Source organism: Ambystoma mexicanum, chromosome 5p, assembly GCF_040938575.1.
Source record: "Ambystoma mexicanum isolate Mex_15411 chromosome 5p, UKY_AmexF1_1, whole genome shotgun sequence".
In the NCBI taxonomy this organism is placed as follows: Eukaryota; Metazoa; Chordata; class Amphibia; order Caudata; family Ambystomatidae; genus Ambystoma; species Ambystoma mexicanum.
In genome coordinates, this window is record NC_090930.1 from 235528136 (window position 1) to 235551848 (window position 23713).

Below are 23713 nucleotides of genomic sequence, written 5' to 3' on the forward strand. Positions count from 1 at the left end.
CACTGAAGCTCTGCAAACCTAAGGGAGAAAAAAGAGACATTTTAAACAAAGAAAGGCGTGCAGGATAGCAACAAAACTAAAGAACAGCAACAAGACCTACCTGAACAATATCAAACGGGCCGGCGTCAGTGAAGTAACTGGACCGCACTTGCCCATGAAAGACAACGCGCCCCTGCAAAGAAGGCAGGACAGACAGCACAACTAATTCTACCACAAGGTGAGGAGAGGGCGCCAGAGGGACTGAAAGCATATGGGGGTGGAGGGAGGATACTTACCCCAGTCGGTCAATCTTGAGCATAGTCCTCTGTATTTTCAGGTAGAACCTTCCCCGCAGACCACATCAGGGCAAAGCTGAGAAGCATACCAGCGAGTATCCCAGCTGGGTGGCTTCCCTGTGGATACCAGTTGATCGTAACAGTATCTTAAACCTCAAGTTTTATTCTATTTGAAAAAGTCTCATAGAGAACTGTGAAAAACTTGTAAAAATCTGTAAATTATTGGTGGTTAACAATAAAATCCTACCCACAGTTTGAAACTACTCTGAGACAGGACTATCGAAATGTTGACTTTGTAGCCATTGTGATGATGCTAGAAAAATAAAACTTCACAGGATTATGCCCAGATGTCATGCACATATATGTTGAAAAATGTGTAGAGATCTGACATTGGGTAACCAACCAAAAGTGAAAAAAACTGTCAAATTTGAACCAAAGCTCTCACGGAGCTGGGACTCGGACGGATACTTGCTCTACTAAATCTGTGATCTAAATATGTATTATTAGCAAGTTGGTTATATTGTGAATATAATTTATGTGAAAAATAGATATACTGTACAGAAAAATGGGGGAGGTACATCTGGATTGTAAAATACAGCATCTCTATGACAATAGATTTCCTTTTCAAATCAGGAGAGAGGACAGATCCTAACCAACAGGATTCCTAGAGGGTGTGCTTAGTATAATTCAGCCTACCCACCCCTTTGGGAAATACATAAATAGGGACAGTTTAGGACCTAGAGACAGACAGATTCACCCATCAACTGATTTACTGGCGAAGCGCTCTGCAGGAAAAAACCCAGATCCAAGACTCCAGAACTTTGAAAGCAGAGGGGCCCAATTCCAAAGCTGAACCCTTCTCAGCTGGCCTTTTAAAATCTTGAAACCTGATTTTACCCCCAGACTTCCAAGGGGCACACCAAAAATTGAACAGCCTGGCTGGGCTGTTTCTGCTTTCTTGTCAAGAACTCTTGCTAGAACCCAGAGATCCAAACTAGTAGAGCAGAGCTGTAACCTGATAGCTGCAACCCAGAACCAACCCATCAGATCCAGTCCAGAGGCTGTGCAGAGTCCAGAGTGCTGTGCTGAGTGCAGAACCGAGTGCCTGAATCCTGTCCAGTGGGCTAGCAGAATTCCAGTCCAGAACCCTTTGACCAGATCCTGACGGGCCTATTCCAAAACCATAGTTGTCAGTATCTATAGTATAGAGTTGTCCATATCCAGTAACTTATCCTTAAGTAATCCTATTCAAACCATTCTATCACCTCCAGAACTGCATTGTAGAATCTCTTTTGTTTTTCCTGAATCTTTCCCTTATCCACATAGTCCTTTGATAATAGTAGTGATAATATCATCTTTGCGCTAAGATATTTGCTGAAGAAAGACAAGTGTCTCGGCGGGCAAAAGTCAGAACAGAGGCGCCGCTGATCTGGTGGCTGTCCGTTTGGGTATCTTGTATCTTCATAGCCTCCCTAGTGTAAAGAAATTCCTGTTTGTAATTCAAAAGTTCATGTTTCATTTGTAAAATCTCGACTCTTTCTGAGAAACACTGACCACTACTAAAACCTTCATAACTTCTGTACCGTGCATGCTAGAAACTAATTTAAGTGTCAAATTGAAGCTAACATCCTCGGCTTTCAAACAAATCTAAAACCGCATTCCAACTCCTTATAAATTACATGTGCTGAAAAGTTTGCCGCAGATTTTTCGTTTGGCTCAATTTCATCACGTGTAAAATAGCTATTTCTTTCATCCAACCTCAGAATTCAGTTTTCATTCTGCTAGTTATTCAATCATCATTGCAAGTGTTTACCTGAAACTATACAAAGCGACTCCCACTAGTTTTGAACCCAACTTCGAAAATTAAATCCATTTTTCAGTGTTTTTCCCATTTATCTAAAACCACATTCAAAAGCATTTGACCTGTTTTGAAATCATTCCTGTGTCTCTCTATGCTTGCTGGGGGGAATTGGTATTCAAACTGTATTTGTTGAGTGTGTATTTCCTGAAACCTTTTTTCTCCCCTTCCATCTCTATATTGCATATTGGGGGAATTGAGTAGTGTGCAGGGGGAAAGAGTGACATTGATATATGATATGATATTTTATTTGTATTGCGCTCCTACACAAGTGTTTCAGAGCGCGACTAGGCAAGGGAGGGGAACAAGGGAGAACACAGCACAACATAAAAAGATCTTGCTAGGCCCAGTGACATTGAGAACATGCAAGTGCATGAGAAAGGGAAAAGGGAAAAAGTGCATGGAAGGGGGAGAGTGGAAAGTGCAGAAGCCGAGGAGCACAGATAAATAAAATAAATAGAAAATTGAGGCAAACTGTGGTAGTGCAGCCAGCAAGTGGCAAGTGCTATGTTTAAGGCAGCAGACTGGGTAAGTCTGAATAAGTGCAGAAAGAAGAAAAATGGGGGGGCTGTATGGGTACAGATACAGTCCCCAGTGCAAGGGGCGGCCAGGAGGCAGTGCAGGAAGGTGGCAGGGTGAGCAGGTACCTGGGCCCAGGGGACAGAGGGTGGCCAGGTGCACAGTGCCAAGAGAGCAGATCATCAGGGTAGAAGGGGAGTGAAGGCAGAAGCAAAGAGGAAGGGTTGAGGTGCTTCCGGAACCGGAGATCGTTATCCTCAAGTTTTAGAGTGGCAGGGAGGCTGTTCCAGAGGGAGGCCCCAGCCGAAGATAGAGATCTACCCCCAGCTCGTTTCTTTGAAAAACGACTGACCCTGAGGGAGTTAGAGGTAGAGGAATGAAGAGCTCGAGAGGGGAGGTATTTGCGGAGGGATAGCTGAAGGTATTTTGGACCCAGGCCCCAGACTGCATTTGACTGAACCCACACAACGTTTTATTCTGTGCTGCATGATTTCTCTTATCCATACTCCTTCTGATTAAGAGATTGTTGATTGTAACATCACCCATTGGTGATCCTTGTATAAATATTAAATAGTGTGATATATGTATATTGTTCAAATTCATAAAATAAATCTTTTAACTTTGCAAAACAACCTGCTTCTTGGTTCAGTGAGACCAGGGGGGATTCAAAGAGAGGGGCGTGATATAAGGGTACATCATTCAGAAATAGAAGAACTTATAGACATAAATGTATAATTAAGGGTTCCAGCTGTGCATGACACACTAGGCCCTGACTTAGATGGAGTGCTGGGTTGAAATCACTTACAGTTGAGGTGGCTCAGGCTTGCTCAGTCCTTCATCAGGATAGTCCAGAGGATCTTCCTAACACTCGGGTACTATTTAAAAGCAACACACAAAATCTGGTGTTCATCTCCCTGGCTCTTCCATTCCAGCAGCAGCAGTGGAAATACAACCAGCTTCGAGAGGCTGTACATACGGGCTTACTTTGGAGTTGATTGGTCCCACCAACTCAAAAGGAGAAGTCGTCCTTGCAAGTCTTCTCTTGTTGAGGCTAATTCAGAGCTTCAGCACAGCAGCAGGGCATCACCGGGCAAACCAACGGTCCAGGAGTTGCAGTAAGCATCTCTTCTAAGTTCTTCTCAGAATTCCGTTGTCCAGTGGTCGACTCTGCCTTCCAAGCCAAAAAGCCTTGCCTTTTATGCAGGTTTCTCACATTCATTCCAGCCTAGCTGTCAATCACACAGCAGGGTGTCTTCCTTGCTGTACAGCCAGCCGGCCAATCACCTTTGGATGGATTCCTGTAAGCAAGGGGATTAAGTACAGAGAGATTTGGGCAGCTCCCTCACTTCCTGCATTTGCCAGACATACTGGAGCCAGAGGCGGGCTTCATTCATGGAGCCCAACAAAGACAAAATTAACAAAGGGACCAAAGCTGGTTTGGCACACAGGGTAAATCTCAAGAAGGACCTTTCCAACAGAAAATGGCAAAAAATGAAGACCATGCCATTTTGACTAAGTTGGCACCCATGGTGAGTTACTGTGGCTGTGAACGCAGCCTGCAGCAAAAACACACAATGGTAGTAAAAAGTAAACCACGGCCAACAGCCAGTAAATGTAGAAAGGGTAACATATAAAATGTTACATGGGAAACTAGACAAAGGAGATACTAAGTAACCGCTCTAGCACCCTATGGTAAAATAGTGTGTGCTGGGTCTACAAAGTTACAAAATATAAGTAAAGTCAATTTCACTTCACTGCTCTTGGAAAGAGTAGTTTCACCATGCAAAGGTATTTAATCCTTTGGGAAATCTAAGAGACGTCCCTCTGCCACTGCACTGAAGGTGCTGTGTGACACAATGTAAAGATGACTCGATGTACAGGACTCTTAAGCAAGAACTGTGACTCTCCCTCTCTCCATTCTTCCCTTTGGCCTGACTCATTCTGCAGGGCACACTCTTGATCTTCTGAGCTCCTCAGACCTCTCCCCCTCTAACCCCAGTCACCACTACTCTCTCCTGGGCCACCCACCTTCTCAGTCATTCGACCCATGAAGCGTGTGTCAGTTGAGGAATTCACTTCATCTTTCTCTCCCCCTCCTGCACCTCTGGCTGACTCACACCCTGACACAGCCCTTTCTATGCTCCACTCTGCTGTCTCTGACATGCTCAATGTACTTGTCCCTGTCATGAGGATTCGCATGAAGCCTAAAACCAAGTCCAACTCCTGGTATGACTCAGACATCATCACCCTTAAATGCAAGTGTAGGGTTGCTGAGATGAAATGGTTGGCATCTTGTACATCCTCTGACAAACTGGCCTGCTGCCTACTCAAAAGGCAATACCGACTCTCTTTCCTCCCTAAGAAGGGAGCTCACATCCAAGCCCACGTTCCTGTGGCATCTGCCAAACTCTTTAAAATCTGCAAGGAACTGGCCAATCCTGCTGGAGTCCCTACCTCTCCTGTACCCTCCCAGGTCCTCTGTATGGCGGGTTTTCCTCTCACTGCATCTATAAAACCAAGGACATTCTGTCTACCCTTTTATCCTCTCCTGCTTCCCCTTCAACTTTCTCCTCTGTCTCTGCCCCTCCCACCCCCTGTGGCCACCTCTCCTCCCTCTTTCTTTTCCTTTCCTTTGTTCTCCCCTGACAAGGTTTCTAGACAAGTCTGATAGATGAAAGTTCCATCAAAACAGGTTCTTCCCTGTTCTGCCAAAACCATCAAGGGCCACATTGGCACTCTAGTTCCTGCCCTGGCTGACTCCTGCAACCACTCCTTCATCACTGGAGTCTTCCCTTCCCTCCTGAAGAACTCTCTCATGCACCCTCTTCTCAAGAAACCCTCAGCCGATCCCTCCTGCCCGGTTAACTATTGCATGATCTCCATCACTCTTTTCCTGTGCAAACTCCTGGAAAAGCTGGCCATCTCCCAGCTTAATCTTCACACTGAATCGGTTGGTTGTCTCCATGACTATCAGTCTGGCCTGAGAGCATTTTCGTCCATACAACAGGTTATACCCTATATTTTTATTTTTCGAGGGGTTTGTGGTATATTAGGGTACTGGTTCACTGACCAACAGAAAGGAACCACAAACTTCCTCCTACTCCTGCATTTAGGCTGATTATCAATAGTCAGAACCATGTGCAGCCCCTGAAGTCATAACGCATATCAACTTCTTGTAAACCAAACCATACATTTTTAAGAACAGAACATCATACTATATTATTGTCTCATCTTGAGTCCGTTTTTCTTTTGTATTAAAACACATATAGCACATAAAATGCATAAACAACATATGCCACAAACGATTGTTATGGTCTGTCTCCTTCTGTTCAATTTTGCATCTTTGTCTCCTTCTGTTCTTACACAAAACGTCATTACAGATGTTTTTTTTCTGGTGGGGACAATCTATCTTGTCTATGTTGTCGTGTTATCTTTCATGTACTTTTCCTCGTGGGCTCTGAGGCTATTACTTGTGCTTTATGGAAAATGGAACAACCCACAGGCTTCATTATTATCTCTTCAAACTCATTCATGTTGGTTCCGTCTAATTGACCCGTATTACTCTCATTCCATTTCCCATAGAACATTGCACCTAAAGATGCACTACATGCAGAACTTAATGGTAATGGCTGCACATACCACCCTATTCCTTTCCCAGCATGCTGTGGTAAATGGGCACATACCCAGCAATTTGTTTTCTTCAGAATTGCATGGGTCATGTTCATGATCATCAGCAACGTATTATTTCCAAAACCTTCCCTGTGCTTTCTTCAATTGGGGGCAGGGTATAAGTGATCACCTGAACCGGGCTTTCAGGAGTGGATATATTAATTATTGGTAAAAACATTTCTAATGGGTGTATTGGTTCCACCCACCATAATATTAGGGCTGTCAATATTGGTGCTACCTCGCTCATAAAGCACATTATTATTGTCAGTACCAGCATACAATTTGTTTTACCATGCATTTTTCTTAAGCTTACAGTCTTTATAATTGACTCATTCTCAGCGGTGGTGATGCAGGAGGAGGCTGGAACCGTTCCCAGCATGTTTCTCGTCGTCCTTCTTTCTTATCACAGTTCGTTGTGGATATCTCTCTTCGTCGCGCTTGCTCTGATGTTAATAAGTTCAATGGAATTGTCACAGTTCAGTTCTGCCTGTCCTTTTTAGCCTGGATTCGATTATTCGTTTTTAGGCGAGATCACTTGTCCTTTCTTATACTGCTCAGAGAACCTTTGATCAGTTATCTTATCGCCATAGTACCATGTGCGCCCAGCTTGTCCATTCTGGTTCAGGACACATGTACTATTTATGATCGCACCAAGGAGCCGCAAGTCTTGAATTGTCCGACTTGTACAATTCTCACGCTTCTCTCCTCTACACCTCTGGTTCCTTCTCCGTCCATGAGCTGAACCAGAGGTTGACATAAACACCAAAAAGAACTGCAGATCACTTTGTCTTCCAAGGCCGCAAGTTGTATCGCCTGGCTCCTGGAATCGTATGATCCGTGAACAGTGCCGGTGTACTTCCAGATTCAGGCTCAAAGTCAGCCTGTGGCGCTACTGCAGGTGCTGGTGTGCGCCGCGCCAATGATGCACATCCGTTCTTCGGCGTGCCAGCAAGTGCTGGTGGGCGCCAAAGGGGTACACAATTTGTTTCTGCTGGTGTTTGCAAGGCAGATTTCGCGTTGGCCAGCAGTGATGTCGATTCTGCTGGGCAACGTTAGGGCACTCTTTGCCCTTCCCCCTCTTTGGCAATCGTCTCAGGCTTTGTTTCGAGTTTCACTTCTCGTTTTGGCAGATCAGGTGGCTGCTTACTGGCAACAGTTTGTTTAGTTTCTGGGACCGCTGTCTCTTTCCGGTCATCAGTGTCAGGCAAGTCTTTCAGTGCAGTTGTAAACTTCTTGGCATGGGTGGCATGGATCCACAACTTCCTTCCATCCACCCGTATTGCCGTCTGCGTCGCCAAGAGTACTTGATAGGGCCCGCGCCACCTGGGTGCTAATGATGACTTTCTTTCAAAATTCTCTAGCAGCACCCAGTCTCCTGGCTCCAGAGCGTGCCCCAGACCGGTGTATCTCACTGGTAATGCCTCCCGCACCTGCTGATGAATCAAACGCAATTTCTGCATTAAAAGGCCACAATAAGTACTAAGCACAGGATGTTCTATCTCACTCTCAAGTCGTTTTGGCTGAGGTGTGCACCAAACATTCGCCGGCCTCCCTTTCACGATCTCGTACCGGGAGAGCCCAGTTTTAGCCTGTACAGACGTACGCATGCATAATAGTGCTATTGGTAATGCATCCACCCAACTCAACTTGCTTCCCGCACAAATCCTGCTAATCTTTGATTTAAGAATCCCGTTGTGCCTCTCCACAAGATCGGCAGAACTCGGATGCCTTGAACTATGGAATCTCTTACCTATCTGAAGACCAGCACATATCTGTAATACCACTGCACCCACAAAATGTGGTCCATTATCAGACCATAGGACACAGGGCAAGCCAGATCTGGAAAAGTACTCCTTCAACATTACTTTTTGCCGTGCTCATTGCTGTGCAGTCCTTCAAGGGATATGCCTCCACCCACTTACTTTTTTTTAAATTTGTTTTATTTGTTTTGGCACAAGCCTTTACAAAATAATAAATTTGCATATGCATTTCATTATTATCCACCAACCCTGCCAAATGTTCCTAATTTTTGCTGGATCAAAGTTTACAAATACTTCTACTTTATTTTATTATATTAGATTGTCAAACCACTTTCTATTATGACCTGGGTTGCTGCAAACATCAATGCAGCGTTGGTGCCCGAGATGATTCTATCCCAGAGGAAGTCTGTAACTATGTCTTCCTCCCTCCGCACGAGATCTCTAAAAAGTCTAAATCGTAGTGGCCATGTGCCTTCACAATCCATTAGAACATGTCTTAGCGTTTGTTTGGCAGGGTTTCCACAGACTGAGCATAGTTTTTTTGCCATGTCCCCTTGGTTGCGTTTTACCAGAACAGCACCACAATGGACAAGGTTCAGTCTCATTCTAAGGAAGTCTGAACGCAGTTTCCTATTAGGGGACTTCAGGAGATATCGGGAGAGACACCCGAGTTTCTTTTCTCCTTTCAGGAAAGTGTTTTGAGTTGGGTCCTCTCTTACTTTTTCTACCGTTTTAATCCAGTCCCATTGTTCGAGTCTTCTTTTTACTTTAAGTGGGTTTAGGACCAAGATCTCTTCATTTAGATCTACTGCATCCAGTCTTTCCATCGTTTTCTCTTCTAATGAGGCGAGGATGGTTGATCTCTTTAATAGTGCTTCATGTCTAAGATCTCCATACATTGTCGAGTCTTTACTTGTTATTATTTCTCGATATAATGAGATGAGCTTCCAGTCTGCCATACAGTTCAATGATTTTAGACCTAATTCAAATCTCAGACTTTTTAAGGAGGCACAATTTGGGAGGCCCAGAGCTTTTTTCCATAGATGGCCCTCAAAATTGTCCCAGAGATCCGGCTTTGCTTCTAAGCCATATAGGATGACTGGTACCACTTTGGCTAGATAAAACTTCACCAATGGGAGAATGGAGAACTTGCAAAATGTATAGTTTAGCTTAATCATTTGTGATGTAAATTGTTTTACTTTCGCCATGATTTCGTTTTCTGCTTTGTATATTGCTGGATGGGCATGGATGTTATATCCCGGGTATTTTATAGTTTCAACGGTTCTTATCCGTTCTCCTCCCATGTTCCAGTTTCTACATTTTGTTTTTGATAGTGGATGTTTGAAGATCAAAATGTTTGATTTGGCTGGATTAACTGTCAATTTATTTAGTTCCACATACTCATTCATTTTATCAAGTAGATGCTGTAAACCGATCAGTGTTCTGTCGAGGAGAACTATATCGTCCGCATACGCAAGCCAACAGATCTTCCTCCCATTTAACATTGGGCTTAACAAAGCAGATGATTGTAAAAAAGGGCCCATATCTGCCAAGAACAGGTTGAAGAACAGGGGCGCTCCCAGGCAGCCTTGTCTTACCCCTCTATTCACTTCAACCAGTCTTCAACCAGTCTTGAGAGATGTCCCATTGCATCAAGCCGTATTCTCAAATTAGTATCTTTATATAGTTCCACTAGAATTGATAATAGTGGTTCTGGCATTCCCCATTTTCGGAGTTTCTCCCAAAGTAGCACTCGTTCTACCTGATCAAATGCTTTGGAAAGGTCTATCCAGGCTCCGTACATAATTTGTTTTTTTCCCCCTCTTTTTTTGTTCGTTTAGGATGTTTAGGATCAGGCCATTAATGGATGTTGAATGGCCTTTGCGGAATCATGTTTGATAGCGTGACAAAATATTGGACTCTTCAACCCGTTTCATGATGTGATTTAGTAGGAGTTTCATGAAGATTTTACTTTCAATGTCCAACAATGCTATTGGTCTGTAGTTACTTGCTACTCTCCGATCCCCAGTTTTAAAAAAGGGTACTATGAGAGCCGTTTTCCAGGATGCTGGAAATGTTCGTTGTTTTAATATTTCCTTAAAAAGAGTGGATAAAAGCTTTGACCACAGCACTGGTTCATTTCACAATGCCTGGTAAGTCAGGCCATTTAGTCCCAAAGCTTTAGATGTCGAGGAGTTGGCTATGATTTCAAGTATAGAGTTGCCCATAGAAAATTGGTAAATCGTTTTGGGTCACATTGTGTTTTCCAAAAGTGTTCAGGGAGCCCTTTAAGTTTTCCATTTAGTTTGATTCCCCCATCTTTGTATTTAACAACTCTAAGTTTTCCTTTTTTACCTTCTAGCAGCTGAAGTTCTCTTTCAGCCTCTGTTATTATAATATTTTCAAATGACAGCTCCAATCTACTGTGATCACTGCCTAGCTCCTGTTTTATTTTTAGAGTAGAGGGCAAAGCATGTAGGGTTTTTGAAACAAAAATATAGTCTATGGCGGAGGATGTATTCCCTCTTCTCCAGGTTGTGTATGGTTCTTGGTCACCCTCTAGTGTGCACATTACCATGTGAAGATCCCATTCTTCCATAAATTCCTGCCACTTTTTCCCCTGACTGATTTTCCCATGAGACATTCGATCTAAGCCTCCTTTTTGAGGATATAGGCAGTTCGAATTAAAGTCTCCTGCCATCACGATTTTACAAGCGGCTAAGGTTGTTTTTAGTAGTTCGAATAGTGATGCTAGGTTTTCTAAGAAGCAATTTAGTTTCGATGTTGCAGGGTTCCAGTAAATATTTACAAAGACCCAAGTTGTAATAGTTTCTTGTAATTTTACTTCGGCTCTACATATTTGGATACCCTGGGGATTTTTCCATATTTCTGTAACATTTTTAAAAACTTGATTTTTTAGTGCTATCAATAGGCCTCCCGAGGGACGTCCTAGTGGTTTTTGCGCAGCTTATAGACAGTAAACTGTGTATCCTTCAATATTTAGTGGGTTTACCAGCCAGGTTTCTTGTAATAGAACTACATCTCCCTGGCTGAATAGATATGATCGTGTTTCTTTGCCTCTAATGACACTAGAGCCCCTTGTATTCCAACTAAAGATATTTACATTGTTCCTTCTAAAGTCGCTGTGTGCCCAGGCCCAGTTTCTGTAATACTTCTGTCAGTATTTCTGGGAGGAGCAAAAGAGTGTTGTCTTTTTCTTTGAAATCTTTTTCTGAATTTCCTTTCTTTATGAGAATCGCCTCATTTTGAGGTATTTTTCCTTTGATTGAGTGTACAGGGTTGTGTTGTTTACTCATATCGTCGCTTTCCCTGTCATTGCATGAGACCTCTAGCCCGTAGGATTCTAGTTCAACTGAGTTTTGTAGAATGTCATTTTTTGCATTCTTAGAGGACAAGAGAAGTTCAACCAAAAATGGGTCAGTTGACAGTGGGAATTTCACGCTCTCGATGTCTTTAGATTTGAAGGAGTGAAGATTTGCAGTTTTTTGTATTATGTCTAAAATCACTCCCCGATTCAAGGCTTTGTGGCGTCCATGGTTTGATCGTAGTCTCAACCAAACCCTTTGGATTTTATTTTCCAACGTTGTATTTTGGATTGGTTGATCACATGTTACAGAGGAGTGTTGGGACCCTACTTTGTTTTCCTCGTGATGTGTAAGAATGTCAAGCCTAACAAATTTTCCTTCTCCATTTTGAGTTTTGTCATCATTTATTTCGGGTATGTTTTTTCCCATCGTATTTGTTAAGGCCGATGACGTAGAAAGATTTGACCTAAATACCTTGATGGCCACTTGCTTCTTTGATAAGAAAATTGGGGCAATTTTCATATTTTCATATTGATCTATGGCAATGGTTTTGCCACCAGCTTTATTTTTTCCAAGCTGGAGGTTTTTATTAATGAAGATAGGAGCCCATTTTACTGCTTTTGCTGTAGTCTCTTTTTGGTGTTGTGTATCTAGGTTATTTTTTGCTGGTAGTTTCTCCAGGTTTAGTTGCTGTTTCAATTCCTTTTCAGCCTCTGCGATTTTCTTTTTTAGGTTGTCCTTTTGCCCTATCTCCTCCTCTGTTTGCAAACCAATACTTGCTTTTGTTATTAAGGCTATGTCATCCAATTGTTTTTCTTCAATCGTTTTGGTTTTTGCAGGAACTTCAGTCCTACATTTCTGATTCACCTTTTCCGTATTAGATTTTTTTTTTTTGGAGCCGTTGTAAGGGGCTTTAGGATCTTCTATAGTGCTTTCTTGTTCTCCACTGTACCCAGTTGATCGCATTTGTTCTTGTGCGTTTCCTTTCTCTTTTCTGTTTCTGTTATAATTTATTCCTTTATTATGTTTCCTTTTTCCTCTAGGTTGTGTAGATTTGGATCTCTCTCTCTTTGCAAGGTGATTCCTCCTTTTTCTTCTCCCTCTTGATGTTTGTTCTCCTCGTTCTTGCCATTCTTGCGTTTGTCCCGTTTGAATGCTTTTTTGATTTTCACATTCTTTTTTTTTTGTGTGTTTTTTCCAACATCTGCGTCTTCCTCTAGTACCGTTGCGAGTCTTAGAAATTCTTCCATTATGGAGTCTGAAAGTGGCGAATCATCAAGTGAATATTCCTGGATTTTTTGTGGAGTTTTTTCTTTTTGGGTTGGGAACGAATGTCCTTTCAAAGTAGATAGAACCTCTTGTAGCAGTCTATTGTTTTGTTTTCCGGTTTCATTTTTTTCTTTCAATGATTGCTGGATGGATGAGATATCGAGTCCTTGCTTTCCAGTCTCGAGGTTTAAGGCCTGAATTTGGGTGCTCAATTTTGTGTTAATAGCATTCACCAAACCCACTAAAGTGGAATCGCAAAGTGTAATTGTTTTTGTTATTTCTAGCAATGTCCCATTTTGCGATTGAACCTCTCCTTTTAACATCTCAAAGACTGAAACCAATGAGCTAAGAACAAAATTCAAGGCTTTCAATGTATCTGCATTTACGTTTGTTTGTGCTTTCTCATCGTTTTTTGTGTCTGTTTCCCTTTGGCCCTGAAAAAGCTGTGTGACATTTGTTGTTGGCTGTAAGCTTACAGGCATTGGAGAAGGCACCTTGTCCTCCTCCTGGCATACGGGGCATTCTTTTTCCAGATTTGTTGATATCGTGTGTATTTCTGTGCTGGAAGTGGGGGTTTGTGGATTCCTTGGGTCTTCCCAAAGAATGAGTGATTCACCTTCGATGTCACTATGGCTTTTATGTCGCTTTTTCCCAAAAAAATGTTCTATTTTACTTTGCATCCTTTTTGTTGTGATGGTATATTCCAACCCCCGCTTCCAATTTTGCATTATAGCAACATGTAGGTTTTTCTCTGTTGGACTTTTTACTGGTGTGCTATGGATTTCTTCAGCATGTACCAGTACTTGGATTTGCAACGGGGTGTTTAAATTTACGTTCTCCTAAGCATGTTGAATAGTTGGTGTGCTTGCTACATCGTTTTGATTTAAATAAGATCCATCCCCTGCCCCTTCCATTTCTTTTGTACTGCGAAGTCTCATTCAACTTATTGTTTAGTTGATAGACAGTCTGTAATGTATATATTGTTTGTCAAAGTAGAGTTCAAGGAGAGTGTGTCAAAAAATATTTCAAAAAACTTAAATAAATTGGAGACTTTCTGCGAACAGAGGCGCTTGCTGCCAAGGATTTTTATATCTTGATAATATATCAGTTATATCTTGTCGGGGATCAAAAATGTCTGTTTGTTGCGAAACCTGTTTTGCGATCCTGACGTGATCAAAGGAAGTAGTATCCCGCAGTTTCACGTAGGATCTTGGGTGTATTATACTAATAAAGTTATATGGTGTGGGTCCTTACCTCAATACCACCTCATATGATGCTAGGTAAAACAGGTTCCATCTCAGTTCCGATGTTAAGTTGGTAGACTGCGGCACCCTCGCGCAACAGCCGCACAACAGCCAGCGCCCTTGACCCCGCCGGGCTTAACGCCGCAAGGCTGGTTGACTCTGTGCTTTGTAGCTGGTAAGGTCACGTGATGAGTCACCTGTGCTGCCCGGGTCCCGCCTCCTCCAGGAAGCGACCTCACGGAAGCAAAAGCACCTGGATGGCTCGCAGTTTCTGCAGAATGCAGAATAAATAAACGTTTGTTTTTAACAAAGTGAAAGCAGGTTTTCAGGCAGCAGCATTCGCCGCTCAGCTGGTTGACTCTGTGCTTTGTAGCTGGTAAGGTCACGTGATGAGTCACGTGTACTGCCCGGGTCCCGCCTCCTCCAGGAAGCGACCTCACGCAAGCAAAAGCACCTGGATGGCTCGCAGTTTCTGCAGAATGCAGAATAAATAAACGTTAGTTTTTAACAAAGTGAAAGCAGGTTTTCAGGCAGCAGCATTCGCCGCTCGGCTGGTTGACTCTGTGCTTTGTAGCTGGTAAGGTCACGTGATGAGTCACGTGTGCTGCCCGGGTCCCGCCTCCTCCAGGAAGCGACCTCACGCAAGCAAAAGCACCTGGATGGCTCGCAGTTTCTGCAGAATGCAGAATAAATAAACGTTCGTTTTTAACAAAGTGAAAGCAGGTTTTCAGGCAGCAGCATTCGCCGCTCGGCTGGTTGACTCTGTGCTTTGTAGCTGGTAAGGTCACGTGATGAGTCACGTGTGCTGCCCGGGTCCCGCCTCCTCCAGGAAGCGACCTCACACAAGCAAAAGCACCTGGATGGCTCGCAGTTTCTGCAGAATGCAGAATAAATAAACGTTAGTTTTTAACAAAGTGAAAGCAGGTTTTCAGAAAGCAGCATTCCACCCACTTACTGAATGCACAGATCACCACCAAGACGTATTTTAAGTTTTGGCACCTCTCCATTTCTATGAAATCAAAATGAATCACCTCAAATGGCATAGAGGGCCGGCCAAAACTGCCTGTTGAGGTCACTGTTCCCTTCCCTACATTGTGTTGCAAACACGTGATACAGTCCTGCACCAACCTCTCTGCATTCTTTTTTATGTTTGCATTCTGCCAAACTGTAGAAAGGTGCTGTATTATTTTCTTTGCACAGATGTGCGTAGGGCTGTGCCATTGTGACCATTGCAGTTACGTAAGAATTTGGCAACATCCAGTTTCTAGTTCCCTTGTCCACCCAACAACCCTCCAGATCCAACTCAGCAGATGCCTCTGCCCACCCCTATATTTCATCGGCCGTAGCTTCGGCCTGCATTTCTTTGACGGTGGCAACTCCATCTTCTATCATACAGGGTACTTCCTCTGTCTGAACCGTCATCATTTTGGTATTCAAATCAGTGGCAGTTTGTTTCGCAATTCTGTCTGCAAACGCGTTTCCCTCTCCTACTTTGCATGTTACTTTTTTTATGTGCCTCGCATTTCACTATTGCTAGGTGCTTTGGAAACATGAGTGCAGACAGCAATCGTACAATCATAGGGCCATGTTGAATTCTGGCGCCATGTGATGTCAAAAACCCTCTCTCAGCCCAGAGTCGACCAAAATTATGAACCACTCCAAAAGCATACTGACTATCAGTATATATATTCACATTAAAATGTTCAGAAATCTCGCAGGCTCTGGTTAATGCTATTATTTCTGTGGCTTGTGCTGAATTATAGGGAATTCTTTTGCTTTCTACAATGCTCTCTAGGGTAGTGATAGCATATGCGGCAGTTGTCGTGCCATCTGGTAATTTAAAACATGAGCCGTCACAAATGAACACTCACACTGGCTCTTTTTGTTTGATATCACTTAAATCAACTCTGCCCTTGGTTTCTTCCTCAGTGACCATTAAGCAATCGTGGGGTGGTGATTTATTCTTCCTAATTTCTTTTATGGTTGGTGGCATTAATTCTGCAGGATTCAAAGCGCTACACCTCATAATTTGGATATGGGGCGCGAACAAGATAACCTCATGTCTTGTCAATCTAGCAGAGGTGAGGTGTTGCGTCTGTGTCCTATTGAATAGAACGTCTATGGCATGTGGCACCATCAAAATTAAAGTGTGCCCCAATACCATCCCTTCCGTTTGTTTCACTGACGCAGCAGCCGTCACGACAGATTGCAAACATCGTGGTAGTGCGCGCACTACAGGGTCCAGCGAAGAATAAAAATAGCCGCACGGCCTATTTCTTCCAGCTTGTTCCTGTGTCAAAACCGCCAATGCACATCCTTCACTTTCACACACAAATAGTTTAAAAATGTTCTCATAATTCGGCGTACCCAAAACTGGAGCCGAACATAATGCAGTTTTCAATCCATCAAATGCTTTCTGACATTCCTCATCCCATTGCAAAGGCATAACCGCATCCTTTCTAGTTAAATTCACCAACGGCTTCACAATCAACGCAAAATTAACAATCCATTGTCGGCAATATGAAGCCATGCCTATTATGGCTCTGACTCCTTTTTGTGTCCTTGGCATAGGCATACAAGAAATACTTTCTATGCGTTCTGGCGTTAGTCTTCTCCCTCCTTTCGAAAGTAGGTAGCCCAAATAGGCCACCTCCTTTCGATTATACTGAAATTTCTGCAAACTAGCTTTTTTGGCCATGTGCCGCTAGGTGTGACAGTAGTAATACAGTGCTTTCTCTACAAATCTCCTCTGTGTCTGCAGCTAGCAATAGATTGTCTATGTATTGCAAGAGTACACAACCCACGGGTAATTCCAGCATGTCTAGCTGCTCTTTTAATGCTCTACTGTAAATACTTGGACTTTCCGTGTAACCTTGCAGAATCTGCGTAAATGTAAATGATCGTCCTCCTAATGTGAACACAAACAAAAACCTGCTGTCCTTGTCCACTGGAATACTGAAGAACGCGTTTTCAAATCTACTACACTAAAATATGCTGCTGAAACAGGAAATTGTGGATCTACTACCTTATTCAATGCACGCAAATCAATTATGAAACGGTATGGTACCTCATTGCCTCCTTTTTTATAAACCGGAAGAATCGGGCTGTTGCATGTGCTGTCTGTAATTTCCTCGATTACCCCTAATTTCACCAAATCTGTAACAATACTCTTCAATCCTTTCTCACCTTCAGCTGAAATTCTGTATTGGGGTATTCGCGGTAGGGTGACACCTTATTTCAAAATGATCTTTACTGGCTCTATCTTTAAACATCCTACATCATTGTCATGCATTGCCCATATACAGGTTGGTACTTTACTTAGTTCCCCTGGTAACGCTTCGGACATGAATTCTGACACAGGGGCATCGTGTGGCCAAATCGTTAGAAACACTCTGTCTGCCGTGCAATGTATAACGGAACCTAGTTTTTTCAACAAGGTCAATCCCAACAAGTTCTCGCCACAATTTTCTGTGAAAAGGAAAGGACAATGTTCGAATGGTCCTATAGCAACTGGGACTGGTTTGGACACTGGGTTTATGACTGGTGTACCTGCGAACCCTACGGAAGTATTCTTTTGCCCTGACAGTGGTATATCCGGAACCAAGTGATGGTCTATTGAACACTTCTGTGCTCCTGTATCTATAAGAAAGCGGTGCTCCTCATTCCCGACTCTCATTTTTACGTAGGGTCCTCTCTGATTCACGGGAATAGACACTGGTCCGACCCCTGTCCTGGGCTGTCCTATTGGGGAAATAACACATCGTCCGATGTGTAATCATCACTATTACCGTCCGATGTGTAATCATCACTATTACTTTAATACATGTTTGGCTGTGTATCGAAAACATTCCCACTCTTTCCTCTATTTCCCCCACTCTGGTTTCCATATTGTTGATTTTGCTGTCCCTGACTCTGGTTTTGGGCATTTTGGTGTTGGCCTTGGTTTTGATTACCTCTGTTATTGTGATGCTGCTGCATACTATTCCTATTTGGTCCATTCGCTCCTGGGTGTCCTCTATGCTGTCTCCTCTGACCAGACCCATTTCTATTCTGTAGATGCGGACATTGTGCTCGCCAAAGTCATTCCTCCTTACAATACACACACTGATTCGTTCCCACTGTTCCCCCATGCATACTCGAATTACTCCTTCCTTGTGCATTCCCTCGCCCTATATTATGTCCTGTTACTTGCTACAATAGTACCTGTGTTCTTATTAGACATTCTTTCAAGTCTGCCCCCACCTGTTTTAGCAACGACAATTCGTTCACCATCTCCTTCTGCCCCGGTGATGATAACTGCTGCCGTTTATTATGCAACCCCTTTTCCCCCTTACCAGATCTCCCAATACCCCTACTCCTGTACCAAGGTTTAGCAAACAGTTCGGCATAATCATTATCTAATTCATCTTTAAGTTCAAAAAGTCCATATACATGTTCTCTCACTTCTTCAACCCTTTCCCTACTGCGTGCCAATGCATTCAAATCTAACAATTGCTGCGGTGGTAATTTCCCAATTAACTGTTTCCATTTCTCCACCAAATATTCACCCATGCATTCCAACAATAAATGTCTTTCGTTGCTTCTACGGAAGTCATATATCGAAGCCAATGTTGTCGTCCCATCATTCCCGTCTATATACATCTCTGCCTGTTGCTGCAATTCCACCTTCCTTTCTTTGCTGATTGCGCTGCGAGTTACCCTCGTGCACCCCCGTTGGTCAGTCCTGCCTCTTGCCCCTGTGGTTTCAACTTCAACCCCGGGAGGAACGGACGGTCCGAGTCTGTGTCTGAGGCGGGAGGTGCGGATGGGACAATGGGAACAGGGAGTGTCTGTTGTGGGCCTGGTTGGCTAATAGGAAGTGTTACGCGCACGGTCTGTGGCTGTGGAAGGGCTTGAGCTACCGGAGGGGGAGCTTGAGCTACGGGCGGGGTCTGGGCAATAGCTACTGTCGTGTCTGGTCTTACTTCTGATCTTGGGCCTTGTTTTGTATGGGTCAATATATTTTCTATCAATTCATCTGCTATGTGTAATTCTCGTTGTGGGTATATCTTTTTTATATTCAACTGGTCACGCCTACCTGCCCTTCTTAGACTCTCAGTCCACTCCTCCTCTTCTTTCTCTTCCGCTACTTCACCTTTCGATTTATGCCTGCGCGCATGCTTTGCTCTGCTTTTAAATCGGAGCATTGCTTCCTTTCTCCAGTCTTTAATAGTCTGAAAATGCTGCAGGATGCGCGTTCTTTCTTATCAACACCCTTTCCAGGTTGTCTATCCTCGCTATCTCAAAACTACCATTAATCGGCCACTGATGGTCTTGTTGCTTTCTGGTTTGCCTATGCCAAGTCTCACAGAATATTATCACACCCACTCCATACTTCACAAACATCTCATACGCCGGCGTTCCCCGAGCTGGTACAATTTGGCCATCTTCCAAAGATTGTCTACCACAGCGGAAAAACCCTGCTAAGGTGGACAATACCCCAGGCATGTTTCAACCTTCCCCCTGGTTAATGAACCTTACCTAGGGCGTTTGATTTTGCAAAGTCAACTCTCAACCAATATCAGGATTACTTTGAATCGGGGAATGACTCACCTGATAAATCAAGTCATCTGTATACTGACGCACCAAAGGATATGTCCGTGTTTCTTGGCTTCCGCCTCGTTTCGGGACCCTTGCCTCCTTGTTCTCTAGCCAGGCACGTCGATCAGGGATCAGATGTGTGCAAATCTGCAAAGGAGTCTCTCATCACTTCTACAGGGCGCCCCGAACACCTCTTGATCCCGGCTCGATCGTCCCATCCTCGCCGTTCTCCGCCTTACTCAATTACAACGTTATGCGATGGAACAAGTGGGGGAGGGTCCTTATTCGGGCGCCATCTTGAAAGGGGCCTCTAGGGGACCCTGACGTCTATGGAAACAAGGTGAGTCACCACACACGATAGATACGCAAGACACAAGATTGTATTCCCAAAGCTAGGGTTTATTGCAAAGCAAATGTCTCAGTTGGCCAACACGGTCTCACGCCCCGCGACATGTATCTCTAGACCTCGAGGGACGCAAGAGAGTGAATTACATACATCAGTTACATATATACAAAATGCATATCAAACAATCAGCTATGACATGTTTAAAACCCCCCTTTATTGGGTTTCTTTGAACTTGGTGTGATGATGGACATCTCCGACTACTATGACACCTTCAAACATCTATTCTAGTAACAATTTGCAATTTGTGTGTGTGAAGGCATCTTTCAGTTGTTGAATAGAACACAGAGCTTCTGTTCTTGGAAGCGAGCTACATACGAGGGGGAAGAGTTGCATTCCGGACCTTGCTATCTATTAGCTGCTATTCATGTCCTGGGAGCCGACAGGCTCTAGCGGGCTCAGCAAAGGGGGGCCGTAAGAAAAGCATAATTCAAGCCTTTAGCAGTATTATTCTAACATATTCTACCATATAACGAGACTGGCTGGCAGCTGCGAAATGATTAAATGCCCTGCAGCTCTGCTTCAAGGCTACATTCGGGAGGGAGCCAGGCATTCTTCCTGGCGCTGCCTACTTTTGTGTTTCAACAAACTCTTGTTATCCTCTCGGCCCCGCGGCCTTGTCCTTTTCACATACAGACAACAATGTTTTACAGTCGAGCAGTGTAAGCGGAAAATATACTGCAAAGCAATAGGAACAGAAAGCAATGAGCAATGGTTAGAAAACAAAATGGCGATTCTTGTTACATCAAAATGGCCGTTCATTGGCAAACTCGAAAACCTATATTCTGTCATATCGTGCATGAGACGGTTGGCCCACGGCCACCAAAATGCATTTGCGGTCACGAAGTAGAGGTATCCATTTTTCTAGACTGACAAACACAATGGGCCTCATTACGAGTCCGGCGGTTACCGCGGCGGTAAAACCGCCTGGTTACCGCCGGACTCGTATTACCATTCGCCTCTGTGATTCCCGGAATTACCGGGGCATTACAACCCCGGTTTTCCGGGAATCACGGAGGCGGAATGGTGTTAATCCCCGTTCCCATTGAGTCCTATGGGACTCGCTGGGAATGGGGATCATGGAAACACCGGCAGCATCTTGTAATGCTGCCGGTGTTTCCTCGGCCGCCTGCAGGCGGGCAGTGTTAAACCCGCCAGGTCAGACCCTGCAGGAGTCGGGATCAGGCGGTCCGGAAACAACGGTGGCGGCGGGTTTACAGCCACCATTATTTCCGGACCACCTGAGTTATAATGAGGCCCAATGTGTACAATACTATGTTGTACCACAGTTATTCTTAATTTCAGTACAACATTGTTGAACTTTAAAACAACTGTGGTATAAATGCAGACAGATTACTCTAGAGCATTGGCAGAATATTTTTCAGGATACAAATGAAATTGTGTGTGACGCTCCCCCACCTGGCAACCTGCAATAAAAAGTTAAGTTATACTTTGATTTTATATTAAGGCCCAGTCCTTATATTTTCATTATTTGTGTGTTTTTCTCTTTACAGGTCCCACCAACCCAAAGTACCTTGGAAGCAACAGGCGAGCCAGGCCCAAGACAAATTTGAGACCCTTGGATGGACCCTCAGGGAGGAAGATACTCTTGCTGGACAGAGTACCATGGATGCTTTGGAAGTTGAAGTGGTGGAGTCTCTCAGCTTTACTCAATGATTCCCCATGAGAATGGGACCCCCTCTCAAAGAAGAAGTCACTGGGTCATTGCTGTCCAGCAGGAGAAGGGAACTAAACACTGTCAGAAAAGCAGCAATGAAGGTCTGTGGCGGTGGTCTCCTTGGTTGGGTTGCTACAACGGCTGTGGATGTCCCACAAAGCTGAAACTCACTGTGGACCTCAACAAGGCATGGGAGGTGTGGATGAAATGCTGGTTGGTTCTTTGGTAATATAGCCGCAGCACGGATGACAGAATGGTTTCTGGTGACTTGGACTTAAGCAGTGGATATCTCTGCAGGACATTACCAAGTTTTGACCCTCAGGACTCGTTCTTCAGTTCGGAATTGCGGGAAACCCACCGGTGGGCACTGAAGATTTCATTGATTTGTTGTGTGCTGTAGCACATTGAAGCATCGTTTATGCAAGAGGAAATACAATAATGGTCACAACCCAATAACCAGACATACTCACGGGATATGGCAAAGGATTACTTTATATTCAGTTTAGTAAGGTAGGGAGACCTGACAAACTTCAAACTGATGCATACACTCACACAAAAATGATTGATTACAAGGAGGTCTTATACTTCAATATGAGTCATCTAGCACATCATTATACGTGACAAAATTCAAAACCTTTGAAGCCATAGGGATTGGTGAAAGGAGCATATCTACTTATAGAACATACAAGTGCTAGTGTTTCATTTCGTATGCCTTGTCTGTAGGGCATGCCTTGATCTACCTCTAAATGCATACAGTACTCATTATAAAGGACAAAAACATCAGGTGATTGACAACATTGTGCGTTAGGTTGTCCCAAACCCCACTGATTGGTTGACATACTATCCCAACCTTGGACTTTCAGCTCTTTAGCAGCACATACATGAAAGAAAACATAGGTGCTTGAATCCCATCAGTCCACTCCCCATTTTCTCAATTAGTCCATCATCTCTCATCGGTAGGTCACAAGCCAAAGTCTCTCGCTTGTAGCTTGATCTTGCTACTGCTCACTGTCCAGTCACATTCACAAGAGTGTGAGCACACCACTATCTGAACTTGCGGCTCTAATGAATAGTCTTTGACATTGATACATTTTTGGTCCACTCACACAGTGAAAAACAGCCTTACATATACTGATATTTGATTTAATTATCCAGGGTCCCGTTGCTCCTTCTGGCCTCTAGAGATTTGCTCACTCTATATCACTTGAACCATCACTCCATCACAATATTACTTCAGTAATGCAAAAATAAATGTGTACCACATCATGCCACTATTGGGAAGCATATCTCACCAGCTTTGAAAATGAATGACAGTGCACAACCTTACCTGGTGGTACAGCTGTGGTACTGTGAATCCCTCACCACCCCCTCCTAACGCTGCACCTCGACATTGGTGCAGAGAAGGCCAGTGTCCACAAGAGGGAATGGGGACTTGGGTGACAATAGGGTGCTGTGGGGTCCTCTAAGGAAGTGGGGGCACCAAATGAGGCAAGACACCTGAAATTACATTCGACATATGTTTGGACCAGCTAAAGGAGTCTGTCTGAGAGACTGCACACACACATAAATGTGGAATGGACTTTTCACCTGTATGTGGGAAGCTGTAGCTGTCCACAAATCCACAACACTTGACTTCACTGAGCATGCCACATGTCCATTCCCCCACATCAATATGCACCTAGTACCATGAGCAGTTGACTCACTGCCCTCGGAAGCAAAATGGCTGTGATATGAGGACCAAAATAAATAATATATTCTACCCTGGACAAGGACAAAAAAATAGAAAGCACAAAGGACAAATAAGTATACAATCCACCTTGTATGGGGGAAAATATCAAATACAATCCACCTTGGACGGGTGAGAAAATGAAATACAGTCCACCTCTGATATGGGAAAAAATCAAATACAGTTGACATTGAATGGGGGAAAAATCAAATGCAGTCCACCTTGGGTGGGGTTAAAATAATTGAGGGAAAAAAATCTGTCCACTGGAGTGGGTGGTAAAAAAAAAAGCCCTCCTTGGGCTCATGGATACCAAGGTGCATGAATAAAGGGGGTTGGTGCCAAGAGGATAGGGGCTGTGTGGGGACATGGCCACTAGGATCACCTGCGTCCTTTAACTGGAACCCCC